The 23505-nt window shown below is 43.0% G+C and overlaps 1 protein-coding gene across 5 annotated transcripts in view; it reads right to left on the minus strand.

Moving 5' to 3' along the window:
* UNC13B (unc-13 homolog B) overlaps positions 1-23505 on the minus strand; it is a 211880-nt gene that overhangs the window by 173850 nt on the left and 14525 nt on the right. The window lies entirely within an intron of this gene.

Below are 23505 nucleotides of genomic sequence, written 5' to 3' on the forward strand. Positions count from 1 at the left end.
TTCAAATATAGGGGTTGTCAATAAAGGAAACTAAACATACGGTGCCACGGATGGACCCCAACTACAGGACTAACGTGGGCTACGGCAGAGATTCACATCTTGGTAAGAAAACCCCATTTAACACAAATTTACAAAAGCAAAAAACATACTCCGCAGCACTGTACATCAGGGAAGAATTTACACCCCATCCTCAATCACCCCCAAAACACAATGTTTTCAGGTCTACTTTAATTATATGGATTATTCTATTGTACCAGCAGAATTTACACCCCATGTTCTCATACAGAGTAGTTCCCCCAGACACACACATGACCCTGTAATTGGGACAAGGGCGCTTTCCGCCTCGTATGGGCCCTTGTGCTAGGGCAGGACAGGGGGAGGACCAGGCAGTATACAGACCATGAACAGCCCTGGTCAACCAATCACATCCTGGCTAGTGTGGGAAACTGCTTCTAATTGGATGAACGGTTAAGAGTATCGGACAATTCATTTCCCCATCAGTTTATTTATAAGGAGCCGCAGTTCCGCAGCGCTGGGCTCTCGGCGTACAGATACATGAGCACACATAAATCTAATAATAAATACAATTAATCAGAATAGCAGACGTGTGGTACAGAACCTAAATAGGAGTAATGGCCGAGCAATTACAGGTAGCACAAAAACAAGTATGAATGTGTAAACTATCAGCATAGCGGTCACACAAAGAATTCAGCGTAGGGCGTCACATTGTGTTTTTATTGTATTTCCTGTGGATTACAAGAATTCTCCCATAATAACAGGAACCAGCCCGGGCTGTCCTACGGTGGAGCTAGTTGAGGAATTATATCATACAGCACAACATATTTAGAGATCTCCCACATTCATTTTAATAGCCCTCTTATCTTGAAATGAGGAACATTCTATTCTGGAAACAAACAGATCTACCTCAGGTTTACCACGTGAGCCACATTTCAAACACGGGTAGATTTTATATGTATTTTAACACGTTGCTTGCGTTTTATTTATATTAAAAAAATAACTTAAAAAAACCCACCACCAATAGGTAATAGGCCTTAACCTGACTGTATGCAAAATAGCACACACCTTGAGCATTATATACATTTATATATTTGCCATAGAAAATGCACACTTGGAGGAGAAATGCTGTTCACCATTTGTCTACATTCTTACATTATAGAATCAAAATATAGTTTTGGGGAATATTTACCACTGATCAACACAAAATATCCCCCTCCACCCAAATAAAACAAAACCAAATACACAACTCTAAAGATATATCTTCATTACAAAATAAAACACCGATTGCAATTTGTCTTCAGAGGTCACATGACTGGGGTTCACTTGTGAATAAAGGGTTTCATTTAATCTCAAAATAAAAGACAGCTGTATGTGAGGTCCCACAGTTGGTTAGAACATTAATAAGAAGAGCTTCACCATGAAGATCAAAAAACAGCGGAGGCAAAAGCAAAAAGGAGGTTTTTGAAAAGCACCACTCGTGGAAAGATATAAGAAGAACTCAAACCATTAATCTACCCCAAGTCACTTAGTCCCATCATAGAGAAATGGAAAGAATGTGTCAACTCAATTTGTCTCGAACAAATCATTCTCCAAAATGAAGCATCCATGAGAGGCTATCAAGAGGACCGTGGCACCTGACAGGGGTGAGAAACTGTCCAGGGAACTTCCAAATGTTCACTTTATAGCAGGATGGGAAAAAAGAAAACCATTGCTGAAGAAAACGCGTATTAAATGTCACCAGAAATCATGTGGGGGACCCTCATACCAAGGGGAGGAAGATTCCATGGTTGGAGAAAACAAGTGAACTTTCAGTCCTCAATGCACCATGTTTGCGTAACACTGTTCTTTACCCCAGTAACGCGGTCCTTACAGCGAAGCACGTAGGCGGCATATGCTACAGGAAGAGTCTCTGATTCAAGGACTGGAAAATTGGGTAAAACAGAGCAAAATGGAAGGTGCAAGACAGACAAATCTCTGGATGGAAACCTGCTACAGTCTACCGGAGACCTAGTACTGGGAGGATATATATTTCAGCACAATGAGCCAAATCATATAGAAAAACCCAATGTCTTATAGGGAGATCCAGTCAAAGACCAGACCCTCAATCCTATATAGCGTTCTGTAGGTGGGATGAGGTGTGGAAACCTGGAGACCATGTCCAGAAGTGCAGAGCGGATAGAGATAAACTGACATCTGTACTGCAGCTACAGGTGATCCTACCAAACAGCATTGTGGTTCATCGTCTGGTGGTGGCAGCGACGGCTCTCCTACATCTGGTGCGCTGTTCTCACGTACAGTCGGCGAGTGCCTGGTGGTGGCAGGGACGGCTCTCCTACATCTGGTGCGCTGTTCTCACGTACAGTCGGCGAGTGCCTGGTGGTGGCAGGGACGGCTCTCCTACATCTGGTGCGCTGTTCTCACGTACAGTCGGCGAGTGCCTGGTGGTGGCAGCGACGGATCTCCTACATCTGGTGCGCTGTTCTCACGTACAGTTGGCGAGCGTCCTGGTGGTGGCAGCGACGGATCTCCTACATCTGGTGCGCTGTTCTCACATACAGTTGGCGGGTGCCTGGTAGTGGCAGCGACGCCTCTCCTACATCCGGTGCGCTGTTGGCACGTACAGTCGGTGAGTGCCTGGTGGCCGAGGGACAGAAGGTTACCGAACGGGTAAGGGAAACCCAAAAACATCTGCGAAACACCTCCCTCTGACAGGGGTGACAGAGTAAGCCCATCCTCACACCTACAGTAGAGGCAGCCATTTTGTAGGTGGAGTCCATACTAATGAGGCCGCAGGCTATGAGTCCAGTACACGATGCTTCAAAGCGCCAGCTTAAAAGAAAGGGCGGCTGGTTTTAGGGAGGGTGACGTAATAAAATGAAAACATTTGAGAGCACCTAAAAGACAGGTTGGTGATATAATTAAGGCAGCATAACGAGGAAACACTATCAGAATACCACTGGACATGGAGATTGTATAAGAAACAAGTAGTAATTGAGGTATTTAGACTTTGTAAACTGTGCGGCATCTGCTTTCCTGATGGAACGGACAAGATCATGATGTGACCAGGTGACCATATTATTACAGAGCTGCTAATTCACAGCCAGCACCTTCCACGCAATAATCACGTTTGTCGATCACGAGTTCCACGCGGTCAGGAATAAACGGAGACAAACCTTCCAGATCAGATTATAGCACTTCCAGCTGTCTCACAATAAAACTACGTCAGAGGGACGGTAAATATAGTACTGTTCCAAGATGAAGATCCATGTGTGACGCGATCTCTACGTTGGTCAACAATTCCACGTAGGGAGTTACAAGGAAATGCTGCAATTAAGGGCAACAAGCCAGCGTTCCTGCCTGCTCAGGTCATGCCAGGTGTGGTTGTAGTCTGCACGGAGCTGGATGTGTGACAAGATCACAAGTCAGGAGAAACACTACAGAAGACAAATATTTAGCCCACCTCAAAAACAGAAACGCAGCAGGGGATTATAGATTACACATTTGGACATTCAGCAAATTTACTTTTAAAACTATAGGGAGGGAATTCAATTCCACCCCTTAACTACGCAGCGGTAAATCTATTACCATTAATATAGTAATTTTAACACCGATTCCTGCTCACGGCTCCCTGGCTCAGGGAGGCCGGTGTTTATGTTACTGTATTAAAGGTAATGCGCACTGTTACCATAATATCGGTAATAGTGCGTAGGCCACGCTACTTTCTGACAGTAACGCGGCCCATAGAAATCCCTCCTAAGAATCAGACATTAGCATTATTTATTACATCTTCCTCATCCAGCTTTAGCTCTCCCCCGGTAGAATCCATAATTTGATGTGAGGAGGGGGATGGAACGATGAATGTAGACACGGACTAATGGTGCACGGCTGCAGCCAATACAAGGCAAGTATTATATGAAAACAACGGCATTGCCAGATAAGCCGATCTGACACTTACTAAGTCAATGGTAGTCCATTTCTGCACCAGTAATGACCTACATGTGTTTCCATATTAGACACTGATCACATGACCCACGTGGCAGGATTCTCCCATTTGAGGCTGGAGTAAGTTAGATAGTGGAAGGAGCAGGGTCCTCCAACAGCACAGAATGGTGATGCAGACTGATTGTGACGTCACATGCAAGAACCCATGACTGCCCTAACAAATTACTTGTCAACCCCCATCTGTTACCCCCCAGCAGGTCATGTTAAGAGGAATATGTTCCAAGAGTTTCTTTGCCTCTAAAGTGCAAATAAAGGCAGTACTTTGCATTATTCTATATTAAAAGGCTGTGTATTATAAATCTGAGTAACCTACGTGGAATAACTGGAACAAGCAGACTCCTCTGACTGACAGGCTTGCAGTCTTGTTTTGCAGAATAACACTATATTGGTTGGTCAGTATACAGGAGCAGGTTAGTAAACCTTTGCAGATTTGACCACTATAAGATAAGACCAGGACACTGTCTAGACAAATGGGATGAGAACAGTCTAATAGTGTGGGATTGAATACTTTTTAATAGAGATGCAGTGAAATGTCAGGTAGCCCTATAAACAATGGATCCTACCCTCCTCTGAACTTAAACCCCTTAAAGTATGTGATTCGCACACAGATAACCTGTTTTGCTGCCCGGAGGAATCTGCCAAATTTGTACCTCAGGTGGCAGCACCATTTTTATAAATTCAATTCTATTTTATATTGTATACTTTTCCAAAACATTTTAAATGTTTCCTGGACATGTGGTGACTCTCTGTTGGCATCATGGTTGTGTAAATGTATTTAACATATGGACAAAAGCTGTATTTTTTTCTGTTGAGGGCAGCATGGTGGCTCAGTGGATAGCACTTCTGCCTTGCAGCACTGGGGTCATGAGTACAATTCCCGACCATGGCCTTTTCTGTGTGGAGTTTGTATGTTCTCCCTGTGTTTGCGTGGGTTTCCTCCCACACTCCAAAGAGCATACAATTAGGTTAATTGGCGGCTATCAAATTGACCCTAGTCTCTCAGTGTGTGTATGTTAGAGAACTTAGATTGCAAGCTCCAATGGGGCAGGGACTGATGTGAGTTCTCTGTAAAGCGATGCGGAAATAGTGGCGCTACATAAATAGCTGGAGACGATGTTCATTTTAAGGCCTGCTTTTCTCGACTCTTCCCTATAAGCATAGGTCAGTCACCAGCAGACAGGTGCTCTTACACTGCAGTGGACAAAATAATGAAGAATTGAGAAGTCAGTCACTCACACTTAGGGTGTAAGGAGCGAGATAAGAGGTGCATCCATTGACATTAGAACCAACTGTATTTTGTATACCCGGTTCATTGAGCAGCCTTCTCTACCACTGCGGATAAGTGTGGGTGGGACAGTGAGATGACCCAGACCCTGGGGGTATCTTGCTCATCAGAGAGACCACATAGATCTCAGATCAAAGCCCTGAGCTCACGTGGTACAAGAGACATGTAGGTGGACACCCAGTCGCGCCACCATGCAAGCAGGTTAGTGCCACAGATGTTGGGGAATTCGCACCAGAAGACGAGTCTGCAGGAGATCGGAGTGAGACCATTCTGGATGATGCAGCAAAATATTAATATGGGACATTCCTCTTACACATCAACTACAGCACAAAAGGTGTTAACTTCATAATTATGTGCATTAATCAGAGCTATAGTGTTACCCGATCATAATCTGATTTAGGATATGTTAACAGAGCACCCAAACGGTGCTGGGCCACCTAGAAATAACTTATCACATACATTTATTATAATTAGTGGTGCAGTGTGCCAATGTAGAGCATTGCAAATGTACAGATTTTGGTATTAGAAATGTATTGATTTGAGGCAGTATGTCATGTTGGAGGAAATCTGCTTTTATAACATCTGAAGAAAGGAAATCCCATGCTAATTAGGCCTTTCATCAGTGAGTGACAAACATCTTTTTATCCTGAAAACAGCAGGGGACAGTTACCTTTCTATCCTGTGTATTCTGTTCTGTTAAAAATATAGAGGACTATTTGAATAATGTAACAGCAAGCAATTTAGGGAATCACAGATTGATGTAAGTTTTGTTAAGTTTAAATTGCGTTAAATCCAAGTTTACATCATATTACATCAGATGCTTAGCATCAGGATGTAATATCTCAGATAGAATCAGAGGGCTGGGTTACCTCCATCCAACATGTGCCTGAATAAAGCTCTTAAAATACAAAGAGTATATAACTGTAGTATACAATCTGTACTTCTGGATGATCACCAGAACTTCTAAACTAGTGTGGAAAGATCCTTGTTTATTGCTCCACAGTCCCGATATCACTGCTTGAAGATTCTGCATGATGTCTATTGGCTGCTGTATCCTGTGACTAACAGATAAGAGCTTACACTCTAATCCATTCCCCGGCTGTCCTGTGTTGAACCCATCATCCATGCCAACTCTCTGCGCGCTACCTAGGACTCCTGATCCACAGTAAGCAGTCAGAAGATACCAGTCAGCCCACAGCAAAGAGGCTGTGCAGCAGCCATACCAGCTACCCAGACGTAGTTCTAGGTGCCGTGAAAAAGTCTATTGCCGGCAGCGAGATTCTCCTACAACTATTGCGCAGTTGGCGAGTGTCGGTGACAGGGGACACCAGTAGCAGCGGTCAGTGACAGTCTGTTATAGACAATGAGAAAGTAATACAGATAACTGTGTAACATCCATTCTCCTCTTCCCCAAGAGACCAGGTGGTAAAGTCAGCTCATCCAGTCACAAGCTCTATTCAAATAGAGCTTCTGACCCGATGTGACTGGGGCATTTAAAGGTCTCATTTAAATGCCCCAGTCTGCATGTTAAAAGGCATTATGGGTCTAGTTCTGATAAACGCACTACACAAATACAGCAGTGTTGGGGCATGGGAGGGGGATGCAACAAAATGGATGTATTGTATGTAAAGGTGTACTTTTCACAAAAATCTTCCCTCATCGATGTGACAGGAGCCTCGCATCGCTACATAACTACTCTGCGCTTTTGGGGACCCTGCTCCTTTCACTATATTATTTTCAGTCTGACTTCCTGCTGCCTCCATTCCCCTCCTCACATCATGTCACTGTCACATGCAGCCCTGTCCTCACTAATACATCACTCATCTCCTGATATACTCTGTGCTGCTGGGGGACTCTGCTCCTTCCACTATATAACTCTCAGTCTGTGACTTCCTGCTGCCTCCATTCCCCTCCTCACATCATGTCACTGCCCCTGTCACATGCAGCCCTGTCCTCACTAATACATCACTCATCTCCTGATATACTCTGTGCTGCTGGAGGACCCTGCTCCTTCCACTATATAACTCAGTCTGTGGCTTCCTGCTGCCTCCATTCCCCTCCTCACATCATGTCACTGCCCCTGTCACATACAGCCCTGTCCTCACTATCACATCACTCATCTCCTGATATACTCTGTGCTGCTGGGGACCCTGCTCCTTCCACTATATAACTCTGTCTGTGACTTCCTGCTGCCTCCATTCCCCTCCTCACATCATGTCACTGTCACATGCAGCCCTGTCCTCACTATCACATCACTCATCTCCTGATATACTCTGTGCTGCTGGGGACTCTGCTCCTTCCACTATATAACTCTGTCTGTGACTTCCTGCTGCCTCCATTCCCCTCCTCACATCATGTCACTGTCACATGCAGCCCTGTCCTCACTATCACATCACTCATCTCCTGATATACTCTGTGCTGCTGGAGGACCCTGATCTTTTGCAGATCTTCTGTACTTCATTCAAATAATTTATTATAGTTTTGATGGTTTCTGAATAATTAAGACAATATCCCATTAGCACAATTTCCCAGTGTTTAGATGCACCCGCTGTCAGACTGCCCTGACCTACAGGCACATCACAGACTCTGTAGGCAACGGACCCCTCATCCCCAAACGTAAGTAGTATGGTCCCTATTTGTATTTACAAGGATACGGCAAAGGGAATATCACTAATGATAATGAAGCGAGGAGGAAACTGGCATCGTACACAATAGAGCATTGTCTGCAGTTCCTCACAGATCGGGTAATAACTGGCAGAGAAAACAGTTTACATCAGATAAATAACATTTTCTTCCAAGTATTTTAACACAAGAGATTCAAAGAGAAAAACAAATGAAAACACAATAGGAGCCATAGTAACACTGGTTAGTGATGATGCATGTATCAGTTGGATGCAAAAAGTTTAATAAAAAAAGTATATATATATATATATAACGCATCAAGGGAACAGGTGTTAATCTTTATCTTCAAACCCTGCTGTGAGGTTTGTCGTTTTCCTGGCTAGTGAGCCGCCTCCTCAGAGAACAGATAAACTTTCTATTTATATACAGACATTTATTTACTATTTTTATGCATATATTGCAAATAAATAATCTTTTATGCAATTCTGTGAGAAGCACCTAGTGTTGTGAATGTATTGTACTATATTATTCCTTCGCTTTTCAAGCTCCAGCACAAAGTGTATGGGATCAACTATATATGACCGATACAGGAGGAAGTTCTGGAATTCAGCTGAATTTCCCACCACATAAGCATTAAATAATTTTTAAATTTGGTAGGCGGCCCATTGGACACTTTAGATTTTGCTTATTACTGTCTTATGATATCACACTATGTTTGACGCTTTCTTTTTTATGTTTATACACCCCCCCCACCTATATACACCCCCCACCATCTATATACACCCCACCACCTATATCTCCTGTGTCCAAAAGGTACAACAAAGAACGGAATGCAGACCGATCAACAGTCTACACTAAATATACCCTGTGTAAGGGAGCATTGGGTTCATGTACAAAGGAACCATCGTCCAATCGTTCTATACTACTAGCTGCCACACCAACAGAGGATCGGATCTAGGAGGAACTAAATTAACAGCTACAAAAAGATTCTCAGATCGGCTTTTACATCATAAGCAGAAGGCGACACAAACACTGTTATTTCTCTTTACTTTCTACCCTTTAGAATGTGTATGTCTTCTGGTTTGTGCTTCATAGTCATACTTAACCAGTCAAAGCCATGGAAGTCAGAATAACTAGGCAGGCGCACATTGATTTATCCAGACTGAAATTATTCCAGATAGAACACACACACACATGGATAAAGCAAGGGGACGCTTACTGGATGGAAGGACTTTCACCGTCGGCACAGAAAGGATTCTTCACTGTAAGGGTATTCAGATTACTGCATTTTAACAATCAAAGTTGTTGGTGATGGATAATTTGTTAACTGGATGGAAAAGTGGGGTGCATTTAATTCTCACAATAGTGTGTTTCTATAACTATTATACGGCATAGTTGGGGTGACTGAGCCACGGGAATTAACCAAATATCCCACTGGGGTTCTGTTTTACCTTCCAACTGGTACCCACTGGGGCATCCACTAAATCTACATAACGATCTTCTCTAATTAACCCTGGACAGCGCAGTCCAGGCTCTTAAGAAGTTGTACCCTCTCCACACCCTACTGAGTGACAAGTGTGAGGTGTAGCTACCCCTGCCTCTACCATCACTCACTATTTTGACACTTGGCCTTAGGCCTTCCCCTTGTACTACCTTGTGTACCCCACTAGAGTGTTACTTTGTGCACTATAAAGACTGCATGTGGTAATGCACAATTTTTAAAATAAACAACGTGAAAAACTAACTCAAGCCTACACGCCAAACCCACCACTAAAAATATGGTACCCTCCAAATAGATTACAAGTTTGTCACTTGGTTTACTAATAATATAAGATCTTAGAGGCTTAAAGAAAAAGGTCACTCCAACATATTTATGCCACGTAGTATTGTCTTTCCAGCAACTTGAGAATGTTACACAGGCGGCTGTTATAGACCTTAAATCTTTTGTTGTAAAGAACTTGTATTGAGAACAAGACTTATTAAAACGCAGAATAAAACGATAAGTAACTCACACAGTTGGATTACCAGCCTCACACAATAAAATTATAGCCCAAGATCATTAAATCGGTACAAGTTGGGTTATTGGTTCACCGTTCAGTTCCCCCATAAAAACAAAATACTGACATCCTACATCATTCCCTGTGCCGACTGATTACAGAGCTGTAATAGAAACCAATCTACTGTGTGTCCTTATTGACTATATATTTACAGCATCACCAGAGCAACCAGCTGGGAAAACTGTGCACCTGCTTCCAGGTCTGTGTGTACACAAGGCTCCGGCCCGCTGACAATCCCACTGCCGCACACTGTCCCCAATGCCAGGAAGCTCATCAATGACACAAATATCTCACTACGAGTCTCTCTCTCCAGGCTCGTACGGACGTCGGTCATTGCTGTTCTGGCTGGAGATCTGCATCGCTACAATCAATGGGCTGCAGGACGCCTAAAACCCAGCGTTGTATTATCCAACGTGCCAAACTTCATATACAAAAGAGGTCAATTTAACACGTGGTGAAGAGCCAAAATGCCGGCTATAGGCTCCTTCACCACTTATTTATCACAGGGTTAACACTGAAAATTGAAAATCAGATATCTCCGAAATTAACCTTTATACGGACAGCAGCATTAGGCAATTCATCAAGCTCCAAAGTAACAAAGTCCCCAGAAGGCACAGCGGGTATTTTATATGGAAACCTCTCCAGCTTCGCTGGACCCTTCCTACGCGCACAGCACTTTCTCCATTCGTTGGCAGCGTTAGGTCGCTGAAGAGGTAAATCACATTGCTGAATGGGACGGGGAGTGCATCGGGGCTCCCAGAACAGCCCCGGGACAGTAAATATATATTGAGGGTTACCAAGCTGGGGTCATGGTCATGGATAGACCCTGAAGTGAGAAAAGCACTACGCTCATTATCACATGCCAAAAGGCAGGACAAGCATTAATAGTTATTTTTATTTGTTTAGCTATACAGTGCATCTGGAAAGTATGCAGAGCTTCACTTTTTCCACATTTTGTTATGTTACAGCCTTATTCCAATATGGAATAAATTCCTTTTTTCCCCTCAACATTCTACACACAATACCTCTTAATGACAACATGAAAAAAAAAAAATGAGTTTTGCAAATCTATTAAAAATAAAAAAACTAAGAAGTCACACGAACATAAGTATTCACAGCCTTTGCCATGAAGCTCAAAATTGAGCTCAGGTGCATCCTGTTACCACTGATCATCCGTGAGATGTTCCTACAGCTTAATTGGAGTCCATCTGTGGTAAATTCAGTTGATTGGACATGATTGGCAAAGGCACACAACTGTCTGTATAAGGTCCCACACTTGACAGTGCATGTCAGAGCACAAACCAAGGATGAAGTCAAAGGAATTGTCTGTAGACCTCCGAGACAGGATTGTCTCGAGGCACAAATCTGGGGAACGGTACAGAAAAATATCTGCTTCTTTGAAGGTCCCAATGAGCACAGTGGCCTCCATCATTCGTAAATGGAAGAAGTTCGGAACCGCCAGAACTCTTCCTAGAGCTGACCGGCCGTCTAAACTGAGTGATGGAGGGAGAAGGTCACCTCCCTGACTAGGACCTAAGAACCCGATGGTCACTCTGTCAGAGCTACAGCATTCCTCTGTGGAGAAAGAAACTTTCAGAAGGACAACCACCTCTGCAGCAATCCACCAATCAGGCCTGTATGGTAGAGTGGCCAGACGGAAGCCACTCCTTCGTAAAAAGCACATGGCAGGCCACCTGAAGTTTGCCAAAATACACCTGAAGGACTCTCAGACCATGATAAACAAAATTATCTGGTCTGATGAGACAAAGATTGAACCCTTGGCGTGAATGCCAGGCATCATGTTTGGAGGAAACCAGGCACCACTCATCACCAGGCCAATGCCATCTCTACAGTGAAGTATGGTGGTGGCAGCATCATACTGTGGGGATGTTTTTCAGCGGCAGGAACTGGGAGACTAGTCAGGATAGAGGGAAAGATGAATGCAGCAATGTACAGAGATCCTGGATGAAAACCTGCTCCAAAGCGCTCTTCACCTCAGACTGGGGCGACGGTTCATCTTTCAGCAGACAACGACCCTAAGCAGACAGCCAAGATATCAAAGGAGCGGCTTCAGGAAAACTCTGTGAATGTCCTCGAGTGGCCCAGCCAGAGCCCAGACTTGAATCCGATTTAACATCTCTGGAGAGTCCTGATAATGGCTGTGCACCGACGCTTCCCATCCAACCTGATGGAGCTTGAGAGGTGCTGCACAGAGGAATGGGCGAAACTGCCCAAAGATAGGTGTGCCAAACTTGTGGCATCATATTCAAAAAGAAATGAGGCTGTAATTGCTGCCAAAGGTGCATCAACAAAGTATTGAGGAAAGGCTGTGAATACTTATGTACATGTGATTTCCTAGGTTTTTTTTGTTTTAATAAATTTGCAAAACTCTCTCAAAAAAACAAACTTTTCACGTTGTCATTTATGGGGTATTGTGTGTAGAATTTTGAGGGGAAAAAGGAATTTATTAAATTTTGGAACAAGGCTGTAACATAAAAAAATGTGGAAAAAGTGAAGCGCTGTGAATACTTTCCGGATGCACTGTATGGTATATTGTGTCTTTGTATAGCACTCTCACTGGACTGTAACATTTTATATTTTGGGCTTATAGCCTCCAGCATTTTTAATATACATAGAAGGGTCCAACACTAGAGCCCACCCTTTGTAGTGTTCCCATAACCATCTGTTTTACATGCGCTGCAGCCCCCTTTCCCAGAACGCTTCTCTTTCCATTTACCGCACACAAACACCAGGGAGGCGCCAGAGCCGCCAGTAAACCACCGTCCGGCATGGGCCCGTCTCCGTGGTGTCTGTGATTTCGGTGTCCGCCATGTCCGACTGACACTCATGAGAAGACTTAAGGCGAGGCAGCAGGCCCAGGCAACTTGTGGCTCTGCATCGGACAGGAACAGCAGGGCATGCTGGTATGTGTAGTTCCACAACTGCTGGAGACCCGCAAGTTACTTGAGGAATATATTCTGTAACAATGTGTGGGGTGTTTACCCCCAGGAGAGAGGCTGGACAGACGCATCCGGTCAGATACACCAATACTTCTCATTGTGTGATAGTTACTGGACTCCTATACATACAGAGCTCGTACTTTGGTTTATTACAGGACAGGGGTGCATGGAGGGGGCCACCCTGCTCCTAATTAGCCACATTCGGCTCGACAGGATCTTCATATAAACTACAGGCAAAGTCTCCGGTAAAAAGACAGCAAAGTGCTCTCCCCAAATAGCTATAGTTCTAAAAATGTTGAAACTAAATACTTGGTTTTACATTAAGGAAATTCCAATCCAGATTTCCTGGTCTTTAGGAAGAGTACAGGGTCCCACATAGGAATAGATGGAAGGGTGCCACTCTTTATATAGAGGGAAGATTTTACGACTAGAAGCCAAATAAAACATAGGATTTCTGAGAAATGGGTTTTGTGATGCAGATTGTATCTGTGCTCAACAACTTTATATCACAAAGTTCAGATAACCAGATGTAACTCGCACTGAAAATGGAAACGTATTAAAACTGTACGTTTTTGGATTTACAACGGAAGCCAGAGGACGGTGCTCCCGCAGAGAATTAATTCATTATAGCCCAGTTGACAGATAAGTGCCTGCAGTAGCAGCACATCGAGGCTGTGGATTAAGAGGAGTACGTAGAAATCTATCCTAATGGCCGGGCTGACATCTGAAACAGTCGGATAATCTGCTGCTATTTCCGGCCCCTATTTGCATATCACCAGGAAAGTCTTCATCGCAACGAGGGAACGGAGCAGCAATCCCTGCATATGCCAGCTGCCCGTCTATAGGAGGACGGAGCTGCCCTTACTTGCCCTGTACAGACAGGACACCTGGTGACGGTCATACAACCACAGTGGGTGCAGAGTATAGGATGCAAAATACAAAGTAATAGACCCAGCTTTCATATATGGAGCACTGGTAACCCTGCAGCTTCAGGACTCCGCTGTACAATAATCTCACAGAAAACGCAATGGAGACTATTCCCTTTGGCAGGAATCCCAGATATCCAGCTGCTCCTCACAGACTGAACAAACCAATATCCTGTCACTACTATTCCTCATTACATCTAGTTATGTACATTGCATCCTACCTTAGAAACATACATATATAGAAACATATATGTAGATAAACCTATATGCAACTGGGAAAGACTTCTAAAAACAGACACAGGAGATGTTACTATAAATATAAAAATACTCTTTAGATGGTGCGGTTACCGTTCTATGTAGGAGATGAAAAACTTCTGCATTCTATGGAATGTCCAACATTAACTGTAACTGTCAAACAGCTGAATTTGCTGTAGATTTAGGACTAAGGTGATTTTATGCAGAAATTGTAGAAGTTTTGCCGTCTGATTTGTGAATTACGAATCTGCTTAATAAAACGGTCTCCCGATGGGAACTAACACCACACAAGAGACAGTTACCACAACTAGAACATTACAGCACAGTTTCCATAGAATGAAAATAGCAGCTTACCTCATGCACAGGAGTCCAAGTGACTGAGCTGAACCCCAGGAGCATAAGAGCGAAAACAAATGAACCATCTGAGACTGCGCTCAGACATGGATACATGCAACTATCCTGCAATGCACTCTGAGCACCTACAGCCACAGTCCTGCACAACACGGGTAAAAGGGTTGTCGAAGCTCCTCCTTCATGAAGTGGACAAGGGAGGGGCATCGACAACACCCAGGGAGGGGCATCGACAACACCCAGTTGGAAAAACCCTGCACAGGTAGCAGAGAAGGATCAATACAGCCATCATGGGGCTGGAAGAACGTCCCAGGCAAGTACCATTCAATATTATAAAATCACTTACTATACTAAACACTCAACGGATTTATCCTTTAGGACAATAATGCATTATTAGGCCTATGTGTAGTGAACACAAAGTACAGAGAGACATCATAATTCTCAGGCTACGTACGACCAGTCCAGACAAAACACAGGCAAACGTGTAAAACCAGAATGTCACTTCAATATAAAGGCTGTATGACGAGCAATACACGTAACGGGAAGTCTCCACCGAGCCCGCTCCCTCCTCTGCTGCATGTGATATGGGAGCAGCTTCTGAGAAGTGCACACCTGATGACATGCACAGACTACTGACACACAAGTGCTCACGTATGTAAATGAGATAGAAGGGTAGAGATGCATTTACAGGAACGCTCCCATTAGTATATACTTTTTTTTTTACCAATTTTTTTTTTCTGGTTTTGTTTCAAAATAATGCCTTATGGTGTCATAGCAGATGTCTATCAGGCCTATATAAGGCTTATCTGGCTGCGGGTCACAAGCCAGCCCTTGCTACATGTAAACCTCTATACCTGGGAGGTGAGTGCCTCCGATTTTGACTGCACTTTAATGGTGTTTAAAGCATATAGGTCAGTGTAGGACCTGTATACAATGCGGTGCCCTTGACGTTGGGATGCAGGCTTAAATGTTTTGATCAAAATATGAACTAACAACTCATGTTTTCATTGTGGATGATACACACGGATATGCAGTGTTAAGGATAAGCGCCGACAACAACTGTGTTTTTAAAATTTTATATATACACATATACATACATCTACATTTTAGCTACTTGTGTAAAGGACAAACAGAAATATCCGGATGATGTCCAGCTTATGCTGTTATATGTTCACATGCAACTGATTTTTGGTAAGTGTTGATTTTCTGTGTTTTAATAAAACTGTTTAAATGATATGACAATTTGTGATGTTTTAGATTGGATGATTTGCCCGTGGAGACCAGATAATTGAAAGGGAAGATGTGTGGATCACCGTGCGCTCGGTTTCAAACATCAAGTCATGATTACCAATGTGGAGGTAATAAGGATCTGTCAAAGAACTTGAACACCATTTGAGTTGTTTATATAGTTCAAAGTGCGAGAGACACGTATGCAAAACAACTACTGCATACTCTGAATATTTTGTGTGTGTAAAAATATTACAACGCTGTCCCTTTGGTCTCATCTCTGTTTTCTTCTGTCCGTAACAGACCACTCTTCCTGGAGTCACCTGCACACTAGACACATGGAACCTCTTACTTTTGGATGATTGTTGTAGCTGCTGCAGCAACTCTTTGCTGGCAATTATGGCTGACCACACGAATGATCCGGACTGCTGTGTAGCAGGTAGCGTGTATACACAGGATGCAACCCCATGATGCTAAACATTAATAATATGTAGTATACCAGCTGTTGTAAGCTCTCCTATTGGCACAAAGCATGGTCTGCTCACTTTCAAAGCAAGGGGAGAAGAGAATGGAGCATGAGCATAAAGTCCTTACCCATTGGTCCGTCAAATCTTGTCCCGATTGGTTGGCGCAATACAATGCCGTCTCCCAGAATGGCCACTCTGCTCACACATCCAGTGTGATTGGTGCAGTATTTCAGGAGCTTATGTCAATTTATGGCCGGGGGTTGAGACTTGTTTTGACTCTATACAATGACCACATGTTGCTGTATTGTGTGTGTCCTTCTGGGTGTATCATCCCTAAAACATAGGGATGTGGAACAGTCCATGTAGGGACTACTTGTGACCAACACACACTATATGACCCACTGCATGACGTCCATTATCTGCTGTAATCCAGTGGTGACCCTCATAACCCTCTAATCAGTTCCTCAGCTGTCCTGTATTGAACCCAGTGCTCTGTGCCAACGTTCTGCTACCCTGCAGTACTGACCCAAACTATCCAGTTTGTGATCTCTGCTACCTCCGTGGTGGCAGCAGCTTCTACAGAACAAGTGACAAGTCTATCCTGAAACACCGGCACGCTGGCCCACAAGAAGCAGTAAATCAGTAGTGAATGACGGGCTTGTAGACCTGCTGTGCAGATTGGTTGCATCATACAAAGTAGGCGTGGTCAGTGATGTCACCAAGTCAGATGACAGCATCATCACTTTTACTTGTATCATGTCCCATCAGGACAAGGTCTTAAAGATGGGGGAAGAGCGTCAGCTGCCTATAAAGGCGATCAGCCTACACTTCTACCAGAGCAGTAGTGGAATCTCAGATGCCAAGGGTGCATTATATTTTACCTTTGTGGTTTATCTGACAATTCCAATATTTGGGTTTATTATTCCTTTAAGGTCCCAGATATCAAACATGGAACAACTGGACAGGATGTAACGATTTTCCTGGCGTATTATTATATAGAGTTTCCAAGTTGCACAGGTACTCCATAAACTTTGAACGTTCCCAATTTGTTGGCAATTTAATGCCAACGAGATGGGTAGGAACAGGGACAATGACGAGCATTTAGCTTAAGCTCTTAAAACCCTCCCTAAACTACCCAAGTAAAACGACAGCTCACCAGGAAACATGCCCGGGACCGCTGCGTTAGATCAAGCACAGTCAGAAACGCTTGCTAGCGAGGGGCAGCCAATGAGAGTTCAGCTATAACCAGCAATAGCGCCTGTTCTGTAGCAGCAGCAACTGAAGGCCGAGCGGCAAGAACAGAGGGACCATGAGCAGAAAGTCCCCCTGCCCCCAACCACTGTTACCCCACTACAAAAGTGAACTCCTACTCTAGTGATGCCAAATATTAAACAGTCCAACTACTGACAAACTACCATACTGGTCACATGCTTGGCACTCTGTATGAGGGAGAAGACAGTAGATCAAATCAACGTATGTCACCTGATGAGGCAAGTATCAGACACAGAGAGCCTTATACGTTTCACACCCATAGAGAAGCTTCATAAAGGCTAGCCCCGCCCCTGAGGAACAGCTTCGATACTGCATTTACAGGCCCTTATGTCCAAGGCCCTCTGTCATTTTCCCCACCCAATCCCAGGGAAGGGATGAAACCGAATGTGGGTCATACAGATACAAAACCCCGGCTAACATTCTAGACACCCACCTGAATAGGGTTATTCAAACCATCATACATAGAGATTAAATCAGCAAGTCAAAGTCTATAAATATGATTTACTGACCAGCATTTAAATGCCTCAATTTTGGAACGGGTAGTTATGTGCTTAGATGGGGCTGAAAAGCCTTTGTTACAGTTGAGTGGGAATACCACTGGCGGGTCATGGAAAGTACCGCCCTTAGAAATACCCATTAATATTACAGTCACTGAAATACCTTGGAGCTCCAGTCAGTATAAGACGGCAGAATTACAGTTGGTGCAATAATTAGTAACTTATAATTCCAACAATCAATAAGATAGATACATGGCGTACCTCATCGGTGTAATAACGGTATATATCCCCTTTGTGGTTACAGCGTTCACCAGCCATTATACCTGGTCATATATTTACACGGCACGCACTCACGGGTTATATCAGAGAAGGTGACTGAAAGTGACCGCTGAAGAGGGGTACGGTAGTGAGCGATATTTAGGTACTACATCACTGCACAATCGCAGTATCTGGCCTCATGTTGGACAGAGTCTGCAGCAATAAATATCTCCTCTTATCTCGCTGCCACTTTGGAGTCTTGCCCTACATAACGCCACCAGCTATTCCATGTGTGACTAGCGTGTCAATGGTTGTATCAATGCCTCCAAATCTGCCCACACTCCTACCACGCCCCATTATTCTCCCATCCAAATAAGAGAAATTCTCCATTAGAAGGGGTGGGATTGTGTAGATCAAAAAGTATTCCTGCACTTTGGGACACTTTAGCTACATAAGTTATTCTATGATATCGATGTCGACTTTCTGGCTTCCGTTACCAATGGGATTATTTAAATGTAGGGATTAAACAGGACAGAACCTCGTCTCCTTTCACTGATGTTGTATTGAGAATATGATAATTATCTTATACTATGGTTCTACTTTACCATTCTTCGCGTTTTATGATTATATCTGTGTCTAATTTATTGCTGATAATGTCGGCTATTATGTGATGTATGCAGATAATCAGTTTGTATCTTTTCTTTATATACTAAAAGTGCACAAATGTACACTCTGTTTGAGTTGAATTAAACTTTAAAATACAAGATTTTACCAAAAAATTAAATAAAATAATGAAAGCACAATGTAAGGCTAGAATACATCTGTCCACAGGAGATTGGGGGGGGGGGGGGGGAAGAGTACTACAAGTTCCATCATTCCCAGCCAGAGTCTGTATGTGTATTGTACATGCCTGGAATATTAGTTTGGAAGGAAACATATCTGCATTTTGTGTAATACCAGGGAAACAACAGAAGAGGTAGAATGATTCTCTCGTCTGCAGAAGAATAGAGAACCAAATAAGTGTCGTGTTCCTTGACTATCACAACATATACAGCAGCCACACTGGCTATAAGTTATCACTTACTTGACATCCATTTATTTACCATTTCACACTGCTCCCAATTTGAAATCTCATCTTAGTCCGAATATTGGAATTAGTAACCAGCAGGGTGACAGGCAATAGATAAATGAGCAGCCATTGAATTAAGGCCTCAGTGAGATCCTTACACTGATATCTGCTGGCTTTATCCCGGTGACTGAACGCTGGATGCTCTGCTCCCACCCCCCTCCTCCCTATGACATTGTCTATTCTCAAAGTGGAAAACTCCCAAATCTATCGTCAAGAAGCGCATTGTGGTCCAAGCATTACATTTTCACCAAATCCTCCGACAGGCGCAAGAATTACCCTATGAGAGATGTGTGTCCGTAGGCAGGATTGGTGCAATTATATTTAAGCACAGAATTATTTATTTTGGTTAGGAGAGCTCCTTTATAAACTATGTGCTATAACGTGTGTGTGTGTGTGTGTGTGTGTGTGTGTGTGTGTAAGTTAGGGAGTTACTCTGTAAGCTCCAATGGGGCAGGGACTGATGTCAATGAGTTCTCTGTAATACTTGCTAGTCATATTTTCGAGGGGGGAGATCACTGCACCTTGTGTACTGCACACCCCCCCCCCCCCTCTCCACAGCTGATCTGTGGACTTTGGCTGGGTCAGAAAACAGACCACTCGTGGACCAATTGCACAGTAGATAGGCGTTTGTGTTTTGCTGTCTCCTCACCATACCATTTACAGTTCTCTGCCATAGTGGTTATTTCCACTTACTGTCTGGTTATACAACCAACTACTGCCGCCGATTAAGAGTCTAGTCCTACATTCATAGAGCGAATATTGCGCATAATACCTGCTAATCTTAGCAGACACTAGGCAAGGTCTCTAACTGGGAATGCTCTTTGACCTCATGCAGCTACATACATACATACACATATATATCTATAATATAAAAGCCTAGCGGCGTGTGTTAGTCTGTGTGTGGAAAAAACTACCGGGTGACAGAGTGCTCAAGCTGCAGCGCCACCTGCTGGGCGGAGTTATATACTACACTGACCTACTAAATTCTTAGCATTATCTAATATATTAAAGTAAAAGCCTAGCGGCGTGTGTTAGTGTGTGGAAAAAACTATTTTCTCAGAAAGGGCTCATCCAATTGACCTGAAATTTGGTATACTGACATTATTTGACAAAAAAATTAGAATAGTGAAGTCAGTTAACTTCCATCATCCCCCCTTCCCCCCGTGGGAGGGGTAGTAAAGGCTAAATTTACGAGTTGAGGGGTCAAACTCATTTTCGTGAGGTAATTTTACCTCATGAACACACATTAAAAAAGGGCGCTTGCGTCGGGAAGTAACGCTCTTCCCCTGAGGAGGCCTGGGCTAGGCCGAAATGCATGACAAGAACCTTTTTAAGACCTTAAGTAGCTTGATTTGACTAGAATGCATGAGTATCATGCACGGGATAGATCTATATATATATATATATATATACACATATATACACACACATATATACACACATACATACATACATACACACACACATACACTACACACGTTATCCAGTACTGAAATTACCTATTCCGTAGCGATACACTACAGCGCTTAATGTTATGTTATTTGAACTAGAGAGACCGTCTGGGAGTTTGTGAATTTATAATAGCACACAGTCTCCCGGATAACTTATACCACCTATGAAGGGAAATCGCATATAACTATTACATTCCTAACGCACACAACAGCTGCTATTTTTCGCATACCTCAGGCAGGATCTCTACGTGGGGACTCTGACTTTACGTAGTTATACTTTTATCACATTCATGCTACTAAGTATTAAACCAACTTGCTGAGTAGGAACACACTATAGTGTTCAATACTATACTACTTTAATCAGAGAGAACGCCAGTGAGACTGTGTACATATCCCAGTACAGTCTCCTGTACAACAGATTTTGTTCACTGAAGGGGAATTCCAAATATCATTAATAGATTCTCTATTAAGTGGGCAATATTGTTACTGACAGTTAGGACAGAGCCTGTGGGAATTTGAGGAGTTCTATAAAGGGTATTTTTACCTTCATCCATATTTATTTCAACAGCTTAGCAGTTATACTGCTTTTACTGTATTCTAATAACTGGTCTTTCAATTTATTTCCATCTTTTAACATTTCGCCAATTATGTGGATTTTTAATAAAGATGGTACTTTACATACATTTTTGTGTTTTAATTAATACCAATAAAGTTATAAATTAAAAATTACTAATTAAATATAGAACAACATTTCTATTTCATTAACCCTTTGAGTGCCCCCATAACGCATACTCTTCTCTCCTTTATCCTGTTATATTACTTTATATGCGAGGGTGCACCTTCCACAGTGACAGATTGTATATTTTTTGTACTAATAATTTATTTGAGACTCTACAATAATATCACTGGCCTTCATGGGTTTACCCAGTGCGGTACACTATTATCTAGTACTACAATTCAAGTCACCAACTTGGATCAATAAACAAGCCACACTTAAGTAGAAACTTACGCTACACATCACTTTACCAATCCGATGTACAACACACATCCTCCAACTTGTGAGTAGAGCATGATACTTATTTACAAGCCATCGGCCAATCTGCTTCCGTGTTACTCCCACTTCTCCGTATCAGACGTATAAGCTCTAATGTAAAACGTTGGCGCTGCTGTGTCGGATGTCTTCCGTTATCGAGCAGCGCTGAACGTTACCAGCAGAGATCCTGGCTATAAGTGAGCGCTAAGACCATCATCATCATCATTTATTTATATAGCGCCAACATATTCCGTAGCGCTTTACAATTGGGTACAAACATAATAAACTAATAAACAAACTGGGTAAAACAGACAAAGAGGTGAGAAGACCCTGCTCGCAAACTTATAATCTATGGGACAATGGGAGATTGACACATGAGGTTAAGTTTACATTTTGCATTTTGGCCCAGCCAGACTGCAAAGGTAAAAGTGACTCATAAGCTAAATGATCCTGTCACACAACAATGTTGGTCAGGGGGCAGCCGTCCCGCGTGAAACTTTGTAACAGGCTAAAGGTAGCAAGGTTAAGAGGGTGGCTGAGGAATATTATAAGCTTGTCTGAAGAGGTAGGTTTTCAGAGAATGCTTGAAAGTTTGTAGACCAGAGGAGAGTCTTACTGTGCGAGGGAGAGAATTCCATAGAGTGGGTGCAGCCCGAAAAAAGTCCTGTAACCGGGAATGGGAGGATGTAATGAGGGTGGATGAGAGACGCAGATCTTGTGTAGAATGGAGTTGCCGAGTTGGGAGATATTTTGAGACAAGAGAGGAGATGTATGTTGGTGCAGCTTTGTTGATGGCCTTGTAGGTTAGTAAAAGTATTTTATATTGAATTCGGTACAAAACAGGCAGCCAGTGTAGAGACTGACAGAGTGATTCAACAGAGGAAGAACGATTTGCAAGGAAAATCAGTCTTGCCGCAGCGTCCAAAAAAGATTGTAGAGGTTTGAGTCTGTTTTTGGGAAGACCAGTAAGGAGGGAATTGCAATAGTCGATGCGGGAGATGAGTGCATGAATTAAGGTTTTTGCAGTGTCTTGCACCATGCTACATAAAGCGAAGTTAGGGTTCCCAGGGAGGGAATAATATTATACGGTTTAGCACAAAGGTGATTTAAAAATGGAAAACCCTATTAAGCCACAAGACTAAATTATACAGCACCAGGTGGGATTAGGAATTTACATTTTCTGTCTAAACTTTATATGTACAGATGTAATATGGTTACGTAAAACGGTCCCCACAAATAGAGATGGTCACCTACCCCACACCGCACCAGCAGCGTGTAGACATCTAGGACTTATTCTAGGGAGAAGCCATCTGGGCTTGAACGTTTATCTACTAAAAGATCTGTCATTATGGTTATTCACTAAAGATCTAATCCTACACAGGGCAGGCCAGTAAGGGAATGGTAATTCTTTACTTAACCCCATGACAGAGGTACGTCACATTACTGAGCTTTGGCGGCAGGGCACGTTGAATGTAATATTGTATTTTTACCAATTGGCCAAAACCCCCTTTGGAAGTTGCCCAAGTCCGGCTTTTTGTACTAAAAAGCCCCGTCCACTTGTTACAAGACTCAGTGTAAGAAGACGTGATTGTAAAAGCAAAAAATTCTACTCGATTCAAGGATTCAGTCATCCAAAAAGCTGTTCTGTCGTCTTAAATCACATCAATAACTGATCGCCATAATTTCGAGGGGGGA

This window comes from Mixophyes fleayi, chromosome 1, assembly GCF_038048845.1.
Source record: "Mixophyes fleayi isolate aMixFle1 chromosome 1, aMixFle1.hap1, whole genome shotgun sequence".
Lineage (NCBI taxonomy): Eukaryota > Metazoa > Chordata > Amphibia > Anura > Limnodynastidae > Mixophyes > Mixophyes fleayi.